Below are 14,542 nucleotides of genomic sequence, written 5' to 3'. Positions count from 1 at the left end.
GACATAAAGATTGATATATTCGACGACCATATTCGGACACCGGAAGTGTTCCTGGTGATTTTGGAGAAAACCGGAGTGCCGGAGGGGTTACCGGAACCCCCCGGGGAAGTATTGGGCCTTAGTGGGCCTGAGGGGAGAGAGAGGGTAGCAGCCCAGGAGGTGGCGCGCCCCCTCCCATGGGGAGTCCGAATTGGACAAGGGGAGGGGGGCGCGGCCCCTCTTTCCCTCTCCCTCTCCCTCTGTTTCCTCCCCCCTTCCTCCTTCCTAGTTGGACTAGGAAAGGGGAGTCCTACTCCCACTAGGAGGAGGACTCCCCCCTCCTTGGCGCGCCCCCTAGGGCCGTCCGGCCTCCCCCCTTGCTCCTTTATATACGGGGGCAGGGGGGCACCTCTAGGCACACAAGTTGATCATCGTGATCGTTCCTTAGCCGTGTGCGGTGCCCCCCTCCACCATATTCCACCTCGGTCATATTGTTGCGGTGCTTAGGCGAAGCCATGCATCGGTAGAACATCATCATCGTCACCACTCCATCGTGCTGACGGAACTCATCCCCGACACCCTGCTGGATCGGAGTCCGGGGATCGTCATCGAGCTGAACGTGTGCTGAACTCGGAGGTGCCGTACGTTCGGTGCTTGGATCGGTCGGATCGTGAAGACGTACGACTACATCAACCGCGTTGTAATAGCGCTTCCGCTTTCGGTCTACGAGGGTATGTGGACACACTCTCCCCTCTCGTTGCTATGCATCACCATGATCTTGCGTGTGCGTAGGATTTTTTTTGAAATTACTACGTTCCCCAACAGTGGCATCCGAGCCTAGGTTTTATGCGTTGATGTTATATGCATGAGTAGAACACAAGTGAGTTGTGGGTGATACAAGTCATACTACTTACCAGCATGTCATACTTTGGTTCAGTGGTATTATTGGATGAAGTGGCCCGGACCGACATAACGCGTACGCTTACGCGAGACTGGTTCTACCGACGTGCTTTGCACACAGGTGGCTGGCGGGTGTCTGTTTCTCCAACTTTAGTTGAACCGAGTGTGGCTACGCTCGGTCCTTGCGAAGGTTAAAACAACACTAACTTGATGAACTATCGTTGTGGTTTTGATGCGTAGGTAAGAATGGTTCTTGCTCAGCCCGTAGCAGCCACGTAAAATTTGCAACAACAAAGTAGAGGACGTCTAACTTGTTTTTGCAGGGCATGTTGTGATGTGATATGGTCAAGACGTGATGCTATATTTTATTGTATGAGATGATCATGTTTTGTAACCGAAGTTATCGGCAACTGGCAGGAGCCATATGGTTGTCGCTTTATTGTATGAAATGCAAACGCCCTGTAATTGCTTTACTTTATCACTAAGCGGGAGCGGTAGTTGTAGAAGCAATAGATGGCGTAACGACAATGATGCTACGATGGAGATCAAGGTGTCGCGCCGGTGACAATGGTGATCACGATGGTGCTTCGGAGATGGAGATCACAAGCACAAGATGATGATGGCCATATCATATCACTTATATTGATTGCATGTGATGTTTATCCTTTATGCATCTTATCTTGCTTTGATTGACGGTAGGATTTTAAGATGATCTCTCACTAAATTATCAAGAAGTGTTCTCCCTGAGTATGCACCGTTGCGAAAGTTCTTCGTGCTGAGACACCACGTGATGATCGGGTGTGATAGGCTCTACGTTCAAATACAACGTGTGCAAAACAGTTGCACACGTAGAATACTCAGGTTAAACTTGACGAGCCTAGCATATACAGATATGGCCTCGGAACACGGAGACCGAAAGGTCGAACGTGAATCATATAGTAGATATGATCAACATAGTGATGTTCACCATTGAAACTACTCCATCTCACGTGATGATCGGACATGGTTTAGTTGATTTGGATCACGTGATCGCTTAGATGACTAGAGAGATGTCTATCTAAGTGGGAGTTCTTAAGTAATATGATTAATTGAACTTAAATTTATCATGAACTTAGTACCTGATAGTATTTTGCTTGTCTATGTTTGATGTAGATAGATGGCTCGTACTGTTGTTCCGTTGAATTTTAATGCGTTCCTTGAGAAAGCTAAGTTGAAAGATGATGGTAGCAATTACACGGACTGGGTCTGTAACCTGAGGATTATCCTCATTGCTGCACAGAAGAATTACGTCCTGGAAGCACCGCTGGGTGCCAGGCCTGCTGCTGATGCAACTGATGACGTTAAGAACGTCTGGCAGAGCAAAGCTGATGACTACTCGATAGTTCAGTGTGCCATGCTTTACGGCTTGGAACCGGGTCTTCAACGACGTTTTGAACGTCATGGAGCATATGAGATGTTCCAGGAGTTGAAGTTAATATTTCAAGCAAATGCCCAGATTGAAAGATATGAAGTCTCCAATAAGTTCTATAGCTGTAAGATGGAGGAGAATAGTTCTGTCAGTGAACACATACTCAAAATGTCTGGGTATAATAATCACTTGATTCAAGTGGGAGTTAATCTTCCTGATGATAGTGTCATTGATAAAATTCTTCAATCACTGCCACCAAGCTACAAGAGCTTTGTGATGAACTATAATATGCAAGGGATGGACAAGACTATTCTCGAGCTCTTCGCAATGCTAAAGGCTGCGGAGGTAGAAATCAAGAAGGAGCATCAAGTGTTGATGGTCAATAAGACCACCAGTTTCAAGAAAAAGGGCAAAGGGAAGAAGAAGGGGAACTTCAAGAAGAACAGCAAACAAGTTGCTGCTCAAGAGAAGAAACCCAAGTCTGGACCTAAGCCTGAGACTGAGTGCTTCTACTGCAAGCAGACTGGACACTAGAAGCGGAACTGCCCCAAGTATTTGGCAAATAAGAAGGATGGCAAAGTGAACAAAGGTATATGTGATATACATGTTATTGATGTGTACCTTACTAATGCTCACAGTAGCACCTGGGTATTTGATACTAGTTCTGTTGCTAATATTTGCAACTCAAAACAGGGACTACGGATTAAGTGAGGATTGGCTAAGGACGAGGCGACGATGCGCGTGGGAAATGGTTCCAAAGTCGATGTGATCGCGCTCGGCACGCTACCTCTACATCTACCATCGGGATTAGTTTTAGACCTGAATAATTGTTATTTGGTGCCAGCGTTGAGCATGAACATTATATCTGGATCTTGTTTGATGCGAGACGGTTATTCATTTAAATCAGAGAATAATGGTTGTTCTATTTATATGAGTAATATCTTTTATGGTCGTGCACCCTTGAAGAGTGGTCTATTTTTATTAAATCTCGATAGTAGTGATACACATATTCATAATGTTGAAACCAAAAGATGCAGAGTTGATAATGATAGTGCAACTTATTTATGGCACTGCCGTTTAGGTCATATCGGTGTAAAGCGCATGAAGAAACTCCATACTGATGGACTTTTGGAATCACTTGATTAAGAATCACTTGGTACTTGCGAACCGTGCCTCATGGGCAAGATGACTAAAACGCCATTCTCCGTAACTATGGAGCGAGCAACTAATTTGTTAGAAATCATACATATCGATGTATGTGGTCCAATGAATGTCGAAGCTCGCGGCGGGTATCGTTATTTTCTCACCTTCACAGATGATTTGAGTAGATATGGATATATCTACTTGATGAAACACAAGTCTGAAACATTTGAAAAGTTCAAAGAATTTCAGAGTGAAGTAGAAAATCATCGTAACAAGAAAATAAAATTTCTACGATCTGAACGTGGAGGAGAATATTTGAGTTACGAGTTTGGTTTACATTTGAAACAATGTGGAATAGTTTCGCAACTCACGCCACCCGGAACACCACAGTGAAATGGTGTGTCTGAACATCGTAATCGTACTTTACTGGATATGGTGCGATCTATGATGTCTCTTACTGATTTACCACTATCGTTTTGGGGTTATGCTTTAGAGACGTTCGCATTCACGTTAAATAGGGCACCATCAAAATCCGTTGAGACAACGCCTTATGAACTATGGTTTGGCAAGAAACCAAAGTTGTCGTTTCTTAAAGTTTGGGGCTACGATGCTTATGTGAAGAAACTTCAACCAGATAAGCTCGAACCCAAGTCGGAGAAATGTGTCTTCATAGGATACCCAAAAGAGACTATTGGGTACACCTTCTATCACAGATCTGAGGGCAAGATTTTCGTTGCTAAATTCGGATCCTTTCTAGAGAAGGAGTTTCTCTCGAAAGAAGTGAGTGGGAGAAAAGTAGAACTTGATGAGGTAATTGTACCTTCTCCCTTATTGGAAAGTAGTTCATCACAAGAACCGGTTCCTGTGACAACTATACCAATTAGTGAGGAAGCTAATGATATTGATCATGAAACTTCAGATCAAGTTTCTACTGAACCTCGTAGGTCTACCAGAGTAAGATCCACACCAGAGTGGTACGGTAATCCTATTCTGGAAGTCATGTTACTTGACCATGGCGAACCTACGAACTACGAGGAAGCGATGATGAGCCCAAATTCCGCAAAATGGCTTGAAGCCATGAAATCTGAGATAGGATCCATGTATGAGAACAAAGTATGGACTTTGGTTGACTTACCCGATGATCGGCAAGCCATTGAGAATAAATGGATCTTCAAGAAGAAGACTGACGCTGATGGTAATGTAACTGTCTACAAAGCTCGACTTGTTGCAAAAGGTTTTTGACAAGTTCAAGGGGTTGACTACGATGAGACTTTCTCACCCGTAGCGATGCTTAAGTCTGTCCGAATCATGTTAGCAATTGCCGCATTTTATGATTATGAAATTTGGCAAATGGATGTAAAAACTGCATTCCTGAATGGATTTCTGGAAGAAGAGTTGTATATGATGCAACCGGAAGGTTTTGTCAATCCAAAAAGTGCTAACAAAGTGTGCAAGCTCCAACGATCCATTTATGGACTGGTGCAAGCATCTCAGAGTTGGAATAAACGCTTTGATAGTGTGATCAAAGCATATGGATTTATACAGACTTTTGGAGAAGCCTGTATTTACAAGAAAGTGAGTGGGAGCTCTGTAGCATTTCTGATATTATATGTAGATGACATATTGTTAATTGGAAATGATATAGAATTTCTGGATAGCATAAAGGGATACTTGAATAAAAGTTTTTCAATGAAAGACCTCGGTGAAGCTGCTTACATATTGGGCATCAAGATCTATAGAGATAGATCAAGATGTTTAATTGGACTTTCACAAAGCAGATACCTTGATAAAGTTTTGAAAAAGTTCAAAATGGATCAGGCAAAGAAAGGGTTCTTGCCTGTATTACAAGGTGCGAAGTTGAGTCAGACTCAATGCCCGACCACAGCAGAAGATAGAGAGAAAATGAAAGATGTTCCCTATGCTTCAGCCATAGGCTCTATCATGTATGCAATGCTGTGTACCAGACCTGATGTATGCTTAGAAATAAGTTTAGCAGGGAGGTACCAAAGTAATCCAGGAGTGGATCACTGGACAACGGTCAAGAACATCCTGAAATACCTGAAAAGGACTAAGGATATGTTTCTCATTTATGGAGGTGACAAAGAGCTAGTCGTAAATGGTTACGTCGATGCAAGCTTTGACACTGATCTGGACGATTCTAAATCGCAAACCGGATACATGTTTTTATTAAATGGTGGAGCTGTAAGTTGGCGCAGTTCTAAGCAAAGCGTCGTGGCGGGATCTACATGTGAAGCGGAGTACATAGCTGCTTCTGAAGCAGCAAATGAAGGAGTCTGGATGAAGGATTTCATTTCCGATCTAGGTGTCATACCTAGTGCATCGGGACCAATGAAGATCTTCTGTGACAATACTGGTGCAATTTCCTTGGCAAAGGAATCCAGATTTCACAAGAGGACCAAGCACATCAAGAGACACTTCAATTGTAACATCCCAAATTCTTAATTTGGAACGTTATACTTAGGTCATTCATGCATATCATATTCTATTTCTTTTCCGTTTTGAAATCCTTGAAATCCTGAGCAACTCAAGGACCCTCGGAGAGAGTTGGGGACTCTTCGGTCTCATATTTGGATTTTCATACCAAATAATGAAACGAGGATTTTTGATTTTAATTATTCTTTCTCCGAAAAATATATCGTACCAAAAAAATGAGAGGAGATAACATGACTTCTCCAAAATAATTGAAATATTGGAGGAAAAATGTTAAAATCATTTATTTGATCTTAGTTGATTTTATTCGGATTTTATTTGCATTAGAAAAATTTACACATTTTCCAAAATTGCATTTAGGGCCAAGAAAATGTTCACCTTATCCTAAATATTTCATTTAGACGGTGAAAATTTATTTTGGTATTTTTAGGTTTTTATTTATTTTTCTAGGATTTTTCTAAGTTCCGGCGGAATTTATTTATATAAAAAGAAACTTGCGCCCGCGCCCATCCAGGCCCAAGGCCCAGCCAGGCCGGCCCGCCTTGCCGCCGCCTTCCCCGCGCGCACCGCCGTGCACTGCACGGACACCGAGGGGAGCCCGAGCCGGACTCCTCCCCGGGCGCCCCGTTCCCCAAGCCACCGCCGCCCCCTCCCCTCCTTAAATACCACCCGCCCCGCCGCCAACCACCACCACCACCCTCGCCTCCCACCGCGCCCCGAGCCGAGCCGAGCCGCCGCCGCCCGTGCCCTGCCCGAGCCGCCGCCGCCTTTAGCCGCCGTCGCCGCCTCCCGCGCCACCCCGCCCTCGCCGGAGCCCCGCCCCACCCCGCCAGCCCCGCCGGAGCCGCCCCGCCCCCTCACCGGAGGTATCTGCCGGATCCGAGACCGCCGTTTTAAAAAAAAAAGTTTGTTTTTTTTGAAACCCTAGTTGCGTTTTTTTATAGATCGGTTTATTTCTCCGGTTTATTTACTTAGCGAGCGTTCGCTCGTCCATTCATTTTAACGAACGTGTTCTTCGTTTAGTTTCAGATAACAAACGCTTGTTCGTTAATCTGTTCGTCGCCTTTTCCTTTTATTGGATTTATTCCGCGATTTTTCTGATCGCGATTTCCGATCCAATCTTAGTTTCTGTTTATCTTTTCGCTCGTTAGTCGGAATCAGGTGATTCAAAAGCCTGGAGTTTCGTCTCGAAACCCTCTTTCTGCTTAATCAACTTAAACTAAGTTTTGGTACTGTAAAATTTGACCTTAGTCCAGATTAGTAAACGGATTTTGTTTCTTTTGCCGTTTGAGTTTCGTTGCTCCGTTTGATTCGATTCTTTTGCTAACCAGAGTTCTTAAGTTGAACTTGCTGGTTCTTTGCTTTCAGTTGAAGTTTTGCTCGTGCATCTTTGCTAGTTGCTTATGTATGTTATTGTTTGTTTGCGATAGAATTCCCGGAGTGCGAAGCGTGTTACTACGAGTCTCTAGGTTTCGCAGATCGTCAGCAAGGCAAGTAACACATTGATCATACTCTTTTCATACCCAGTTTTTATGCATTAGTTTCAACCCTCAAACATTGCATGGTTAGGAGTTGATAACATGTGGGTATTGGGGAGTAGTTGATGAGGTAGAACCTATTGCCCTGTTTATTATCAAACCCTTGGGAGTTACTTCTACGTTATGCTTATATTGCTATGCTATGCTCGTAGACGTGGTTTGGGTTTGAGTGTATTCCATGACAGATGTGAGATTGTTAATTAATGGTTCAATCTAAGGTGGCAACTTTAATACACATCTGGGTGGATTGAGGCACCTGGGGATACCAGTGATTGCCTGTTTATTTTTGGAAATCCCGGGGTTACCGTGTGATTTTCCTATGGACCGCCACCCAGGCTCAAAGGGAACTGAGATGATTCATGCTAGAAACTTCCGTGTGCAGCCACAAGCTATTATGGGCTCTAGCATAGTTGAGTAAGTTACGTGAAGCTGTTGAACAGGTAGATCAGCAGGTAGTGGGTTTTGTAGGTTTGGTATGGTCTACCCGGAGTAGAGAGTTAATGTTTCTGAAAGACTATGTCTCGGTCATCCGTTTCTCAAACACCATGCAGTGCGAGAAATCAACGGAGGCGATCGAGTCTTGTGGGGAAAAGTGCGCAAACCTCTGCAGAGTGTACAATCTAATCATGGTTAGCCGTGTCCCCGGTTATGGACAATTCTGAGTATCTAGTACTTGAAGCTTCTTATGTATCTCATCACCCCTAATTAATATTGTTGGGTTGTTAATCACTTTTAATTGGGATTGAGTTGGGGTTACCTTCTCAATGTTGTTCAACTACCATGATAGTTAAATAAAATTTATTCCTTTGTAGTGGGGAAAAATTGGCTTTATGCAAAACTATAACCGTAGAGCTTTCCACCAGCCAAATATGCATGTAGTGTTAGCATTATTCTATTTTCATTCTACTGTGTTATATTGCCAGCATATTCCATGTGCTGACCTGTTCCCGGGCTGCAACGTATTATGTTGCAGACTTTTCAGACGAGGAGTAAGGTTCGTTAGGTCGTTGCCGTGCAGCTCAGCTATGCCGTTGGAGTTGATGGACTCACTTTATCTTCCAAGCCTTCCGCTGTTTTCGCATTAGATGGCCTTAAGCCATATTATTGTAATAAGTTCTCTTTTGAGACATTCGATGTAATAAGTGTGTGATTGCTACTCTGTTATAAATCCTTCGAGTACTGTGCGTGTCAGCATTACTGATCCAGGGATGACACTGATGCACAGAGACTTGACCGTCTGAGGTCGGGTCGCTACAAGATGGTATCAGAGCACACGCTGAGTGTAGGACACGACCACTAAGACAAACCATAGGTCACTCTTCTCTACTCATTTCTGATTTCTCTTCTCTTTTCCACTCTTTAGGATGCCGGAGATGAAGAACAAGTTTGCGCAACCAGACGAGGATACACCTTTTGGACGCCACTTGAAGGAAGTCACTAGATACCTGAACATTGGAATACCCAGTTTCACCGGGACGTACAATGCCACCCTACCAGAAGAGGAGCGCTGGATGATTCAAGTACAAGTACCAGGAAGGACGTTTTCGCCAACTTCTAAACCCATAGAATTTTCTTTCGATGCACCAACCTGGAGCCTAGGCAAGAGCATGGCAGCCCACATTACCATGGGACGCATTGGAGAAGTCTACAATAAGGAACTCAAGGACACCATCTATCAAATATGTGGGCGCCGAGACGAGCAATGGGAGATGATCAGCACCAAGAAGGATAGATCCATTGCAGCTTTTATCCAGGAGCAAAACCAGCACATTCGACGACAGGAGAACCAGATGTGCGCAGACATGATGGAGTTGAAGAAGGCAAAGACTAGGATCATCGAGCTGGAGGAAGAACTCAAGTTCACCCGCGACGGATATGAGGAGGAAATCAAGACGCTACTGGAGAAGAACGACGACCTGGTTAAGAAGATCGGAGTATTCATGGGACAACCAGCACCAGAAGACGAAGATGACGACCCCACTTGCCCGGACAACTACATCATCATCGACGACACCGATTCGGACCCTAGTGATGATGATTATGAAGATGAAGCTGGAGCTGACATCATGGAATCTTCCACCGATCAAAATTTCTAGATGACCACCATATACTAGTAGTATTTTCCCCATGTAATAGAGCACTTTTGCGATAGTTCTAGATCGTTGTAAGCCCTTGCTTGATTGATTGAGTGTTATGATTGTGTTTGTCTCATGTGCATATGGGTAGTGCTTTCTCACTAGACCTTTCTTCTATTCTAATCTCTTCCCTCTAAAAACCCCTCAGATGCCTCCGAGACGTGACACCGGTTTTGCTTTCCCGCCGGAGCTCACCCAGTTGATCCAGCAGCAGAATACCTTGATGCAATTGCTAGTTCAGAACCAGGGCAACAACAATAACAACAACAACCCTCCACCAGCAGACAACCTAGCCCGCTTTCTAAGGTTACAACCGCCGGTGTTTTCCAGTAGCACCGAGCCAATAGTTGCTGATGATTGGCTACGCCGTATCGGAAGGGAGTTGACCACCGCTGGATGCACAGATGCGGAGAAGGTGCGTTTTGCCGCACACCAATTGGATGGACCAGCAGCAGCATGGTGGGAGAATTTCACAGCCACCTATCCTATCGACACGGTCACATGGGCACAGTTTCAGCAGGCTTTTCGTACTGCCCATGTTTCCACTGGAGCTATGCAGATGAAGAAGCGGGAGTTCCGCAATTTACGTCAGGGGAACCGTACTGTAGGTCAGTACGTGGATGATTTTAGCAAACTATCGCGCTATGCCCCTGATGATGTGGCCACGGATGCCGCGAAGCAGGAGAAGTTTATGGAAGGGTTGAATGATGAGATGAGTATGCAGTTGATGGTGGCAACTTTCAACAACTACCAGGAGTTGGTAGATAAGGACCTTATGATCGAAGGGAAGCAGCAGCAGATTGAGAGCTGTAAGAGGAAGTATGGTCAGGGGAAGTATAACTCAGGAGCTCAGCATAAGCCTCGCTTAACCCCGAATACGGGAGGGCTTGTTCATAATCATGGAGGTCACAACCACACTGGAGGAGGATCGCATAATCACAACAGTGGTAAGAATGGGAATGGGAACGGAGCTAACAACAATCAGAATCGCCCCAATCCAGCCACACCCTCCAAGAGAGACCTGAGTCAGGTTACTTGCTATAAGTGCGGAAAGACTGGGCATTATGCGAATGATTGCCATGAAGGAAGGAATGGGAATGGAAACGGGAGTGCCAGAAAGAAGCCTAATCCATTCAACAAAGGACAGGTGAACCACGTTAACGTGGAGGAGGTTGAAGATCAGCCAGACGCGGTGATAGGTAAGTTTTTGGTTAAGTCATTTACCGCTCTTATTCTTTTCGATACTGGTGCATCGCATTCATACATATCAAGGGGATTTGTGGACAAGTTTAAGTTACCAACCCAAACTCTAAGGACCCCTCTTTTAGTAAGCTCGCCTGGAGCTGAGTATATGGCTAGCCGGTGGTGCAACCAGATACCCTTAACCATTGGAACACATGTTTTTCCGTCCGACCTAATCATCTTGGAGTCACAAGGATTGGATGTGATATTAGGTATGGACTGGATGTCAAGGTATGGAGGAAATATTGACTGTGCTAGCAAGTCAATCCATCTCACCACCCCGGAGGGTAAAAGGATTAAGTACGTATCTAGGCATGTGCCTAGGAGGACCCAAGTGAATGCCCTCACGGGAGTTGTGCAGGAGGAAGTGCCTGTAGTAATGGATTACCCGGATGTTTTCCCAGAAGAATTACCAGGGATGCCACCGGATCGGGACATTGAGTTTTTGATAGAATTGTTGCCAGGTACAGGGCCTATATCCAAGAGACCCTATCGGATGCCCGCAAATGATCTGGAGGAAATTAAGAAACAAATCAAGGAGTTGTTGGAGAAAGGTTATATTTGGAGAAGTTCATCACCTTGGGGAGCCCCAGTACTCCTGGTCGAAAACAAGGATAAATCCCTGAGGATGGTTGTGGATTATCGAGCCTTGAATGAAGTAACGATTAAGAACAAATATCCACTACCAATGATCAATGACCTGTTCGATCAGCTGCAAGGAGCGAAGGTGTTTTCGAAGATTGATCTGCGATCAGGATACCATCAGTTAAAGATCCGAGAGAAGGATATACCAAAGACAACATTCACTATGCGGTATGGATTATACGAGTATACGATCATGTCGTTTGGACTGACAAACGCCCCTGCCTATTTTATGAGTATGATGAACAAAGTGTTCATGGAGTATTTGGACAAGTTTGTAGTAGTGTTTATCGATGATATCATGGTATACTCGAAAAATGAAGAGGAGCACAAGGAGCATTTGCGGTTAGTTCTCGAGAAACTCAGAGAACACCAGTTATACGCCAAATTCAGCAAGTGTGAATTTTGGTTGAAGGAGGTTGGATTTCTTGGGCATGTTATATCAGGAGAAGGTATAGCAGTGGACCCCAGCAAGGTTCAGTCAGTCACTGAATGGTTGGCACCCACTTCAGTTGGCGAGATCCGCAGTTTCCTTGGACTTGCAGGGATATTATCGGAGATTCATTGAGAATTTTTCCAAGTTGGCAAAACCAATGACGGAACTATTGAAGAAGGTCAATAAGTTTATATGGACAGAGGATTGCGAGGCAAGTTTCCAGGAGTTGAAGAAACGCTTGACTACAGCCCCAGTGTTAACATTGCCAGATATTCATAAGGAGTTTCAAGTATATTGCGACGCCTCTCGTTTGGGACTGGGATGTGTACTTATGCAGGATGGTAAGGTTGTTTCGTATGCCTCACGACAACTGAAGCCTCATGGGTTGAACTATGCCACGCATGATTTGGAATTAGCAGCCGTAGTGCATGCATTGAAGACATGGAGACATTATCTTATTGGAAATCGATGTGATGTGTACACGAATCATAAAAGTTTGAAGTACATTTTCACGCAAAAGGAGCTGAACGTTAGACAAAGGAGATGGTTGGAACTTACAAAGGATTATGACATGAAGCTACACTATCACCCGGGAAAAGCCAATGTTGTAGCAGACGCTTTGAGCCGGAAGAGTTATGCCAATATGCTTGAGAGCAAGGGTTTGCCAAAGGAGTTAGCTGAGGATATCATGGAACTTCGATTAGAGATTGTTCCAAGAGGTTTTGTGGCAACATTGGAGGTTTAGTCGACTTTGTTGAACAAAATTTGAGAAGCTCAGAAGGAAGACCCAGAGATTGCTAAAATAAAGGAGAAGATGAGCGAAGGAAAGGCCAAAGGTTTTCGCGAAGATGAGCACGATACCTTGTGGTTTGAGGACCGGGTTTATGTACCCAATAACGCTGAGATCAGGAAGTTAATACTTCAGGAGGCACATGACTCACCATACTCGATACACCCCGGAAACACCAAGATGTATTTGGATTTGAAGGAACGTTTCTGGTGGACTGGTATGAAAAAGGATATTGCCGAGTACGTAGCCGTGTGTGATGTATGTCAGAGAGTGAAGGCAGAGCATCAGAAACCAGCCGGACTGTTACAGCCAATGCCGATACCCGAATGGAAGTGGGATAAACTTGGTATGGACTTTATCACCGGACTACCCAGGACCAAGGCAGGATATGACTCAATATGGGTAGTAGTGGATCGTTTGACTAAAGTGGCTCACTTTATTCCGGTGAAAACTACCTATACAAGTGCTAAGTTGGACAAGATATATATGACCAGAATTGTATGTTTGAATGGAGTTCCGAGGAGCATCGTATCAGATAGAGGTACTCAATTCACTTCAAAGTTTTGGCATCAGTTACACCAGACCTTGGGTACAAGATTGGAGTTCAGTACAGCCTTCCACCCACAGACTGATGGTCAGACTGAGAGAGTTAACCAGATACTAGAAGATATGTTAAGAGCGTGCGCACTAGATTATGGATCTAGTTGGGACGACAATTTGCCTTACGCACAATTTTCATACAACAACAGCTACCAAGCCAGTTTGAAGATGGCACCGTTCGAAGCTTTGTATGGACGCAGATGCAGGACCCCATTAATGTGGGATGAGGTAGGAGACCGTCAGTTGTTCGGACCAGACTTGATCAAGGAGTCTGAGGAGAAAGTTAAATTGATTCGCGATAGACTGAAGGTAGCTCAGTCGAGGCAGAAAAGCTACGCAGATTCAAAACGCAAGGAGGTAACTTATGAAATTGGAGATAGAGCATATCTGCGAGTATCACCCTTGCGAGGTGTGAAACATTTTGGAGTTAAGGGTAAATTAGCCCCGAGATTTGTAGGACCGTATCGCGTTTTGGAACGGATGGGAGAAGTTGCCTACAAGTTGGAATTACCCGAAGGACTATCTGGAGTTCACGACGTGTTCCACGTCTCACAGCTGAAGAAATGCCATGCGGAGATGGCTGATATACCATTAAGAGATACCGTACCCTTGGAGACAATTCAGCTAGACAATGATTTGACCTATGAGGAGAAGCCAGTGAAGATTCTTGAGTTTGCCAGCCGAGTAACTCGCAGTAAGGTCATCAAGTTCTGTAAAGTTCAGTGGAGCCACCATACGGAGGATGAAGCCACCTGGGAAAGAGAGGATGATCTTCGCAAGGACCACCCGCACCTATTTTCTGACCAACTCGAATCTCGAGGGCGAGATTCATCTTAAGGGGGTAGGTCTGTAACATCCCAAATTCTTAATTTGGAATGTTATACATAGGTCATTCATGCATATCGTATTTTATTTCTTTTCCGTTTTGCAATCCTCGAAATCCTAAGCAACTCAAGGACCCTCGGAGAGAGTTGGGGATTTTTCGGTCTCATATTTGGATTTTCGTACCAAATAATGAAACGAGGATTTTTGATTTTAATTATTCTTTCTCCGAAAAATATTTCGTACCAAAAAATAATAAATGAGAGGAGATAATATGACTTCTCCAAAATAATTGAAATATTGGAGGAAAAATGTTAAAATCATTTATTTGATCTTAGTTGATTTTATTCGGATTTTATTTGCATTAGAAAAATTTGCACGTTTTCCAAAATTGCATTTAGGGCCAAGAAAATGTTCACCTCGTCCTAAATATTTCATTTAGACGGTGAAAATTTA

The sequence above is a fragment of the Triticum aestivum genome, chromosome 3B (genome assembly GCF_018294505.1).
Source record: "Triticum aestivum cultivar Chinese Spring chromosome 3B, IWGSC CS RefSeq v2.1, whole genome shotgun sequence".
Classification (NCBI taxonomy): Eukaryota; Viridiplantae; Streptophyta; class Magnoliopsida; order Poales; family Poaceae; genus Triticum; species Triticum aestivum.
Note: the sequence above shows the minus strand (reverse complement) of the source record.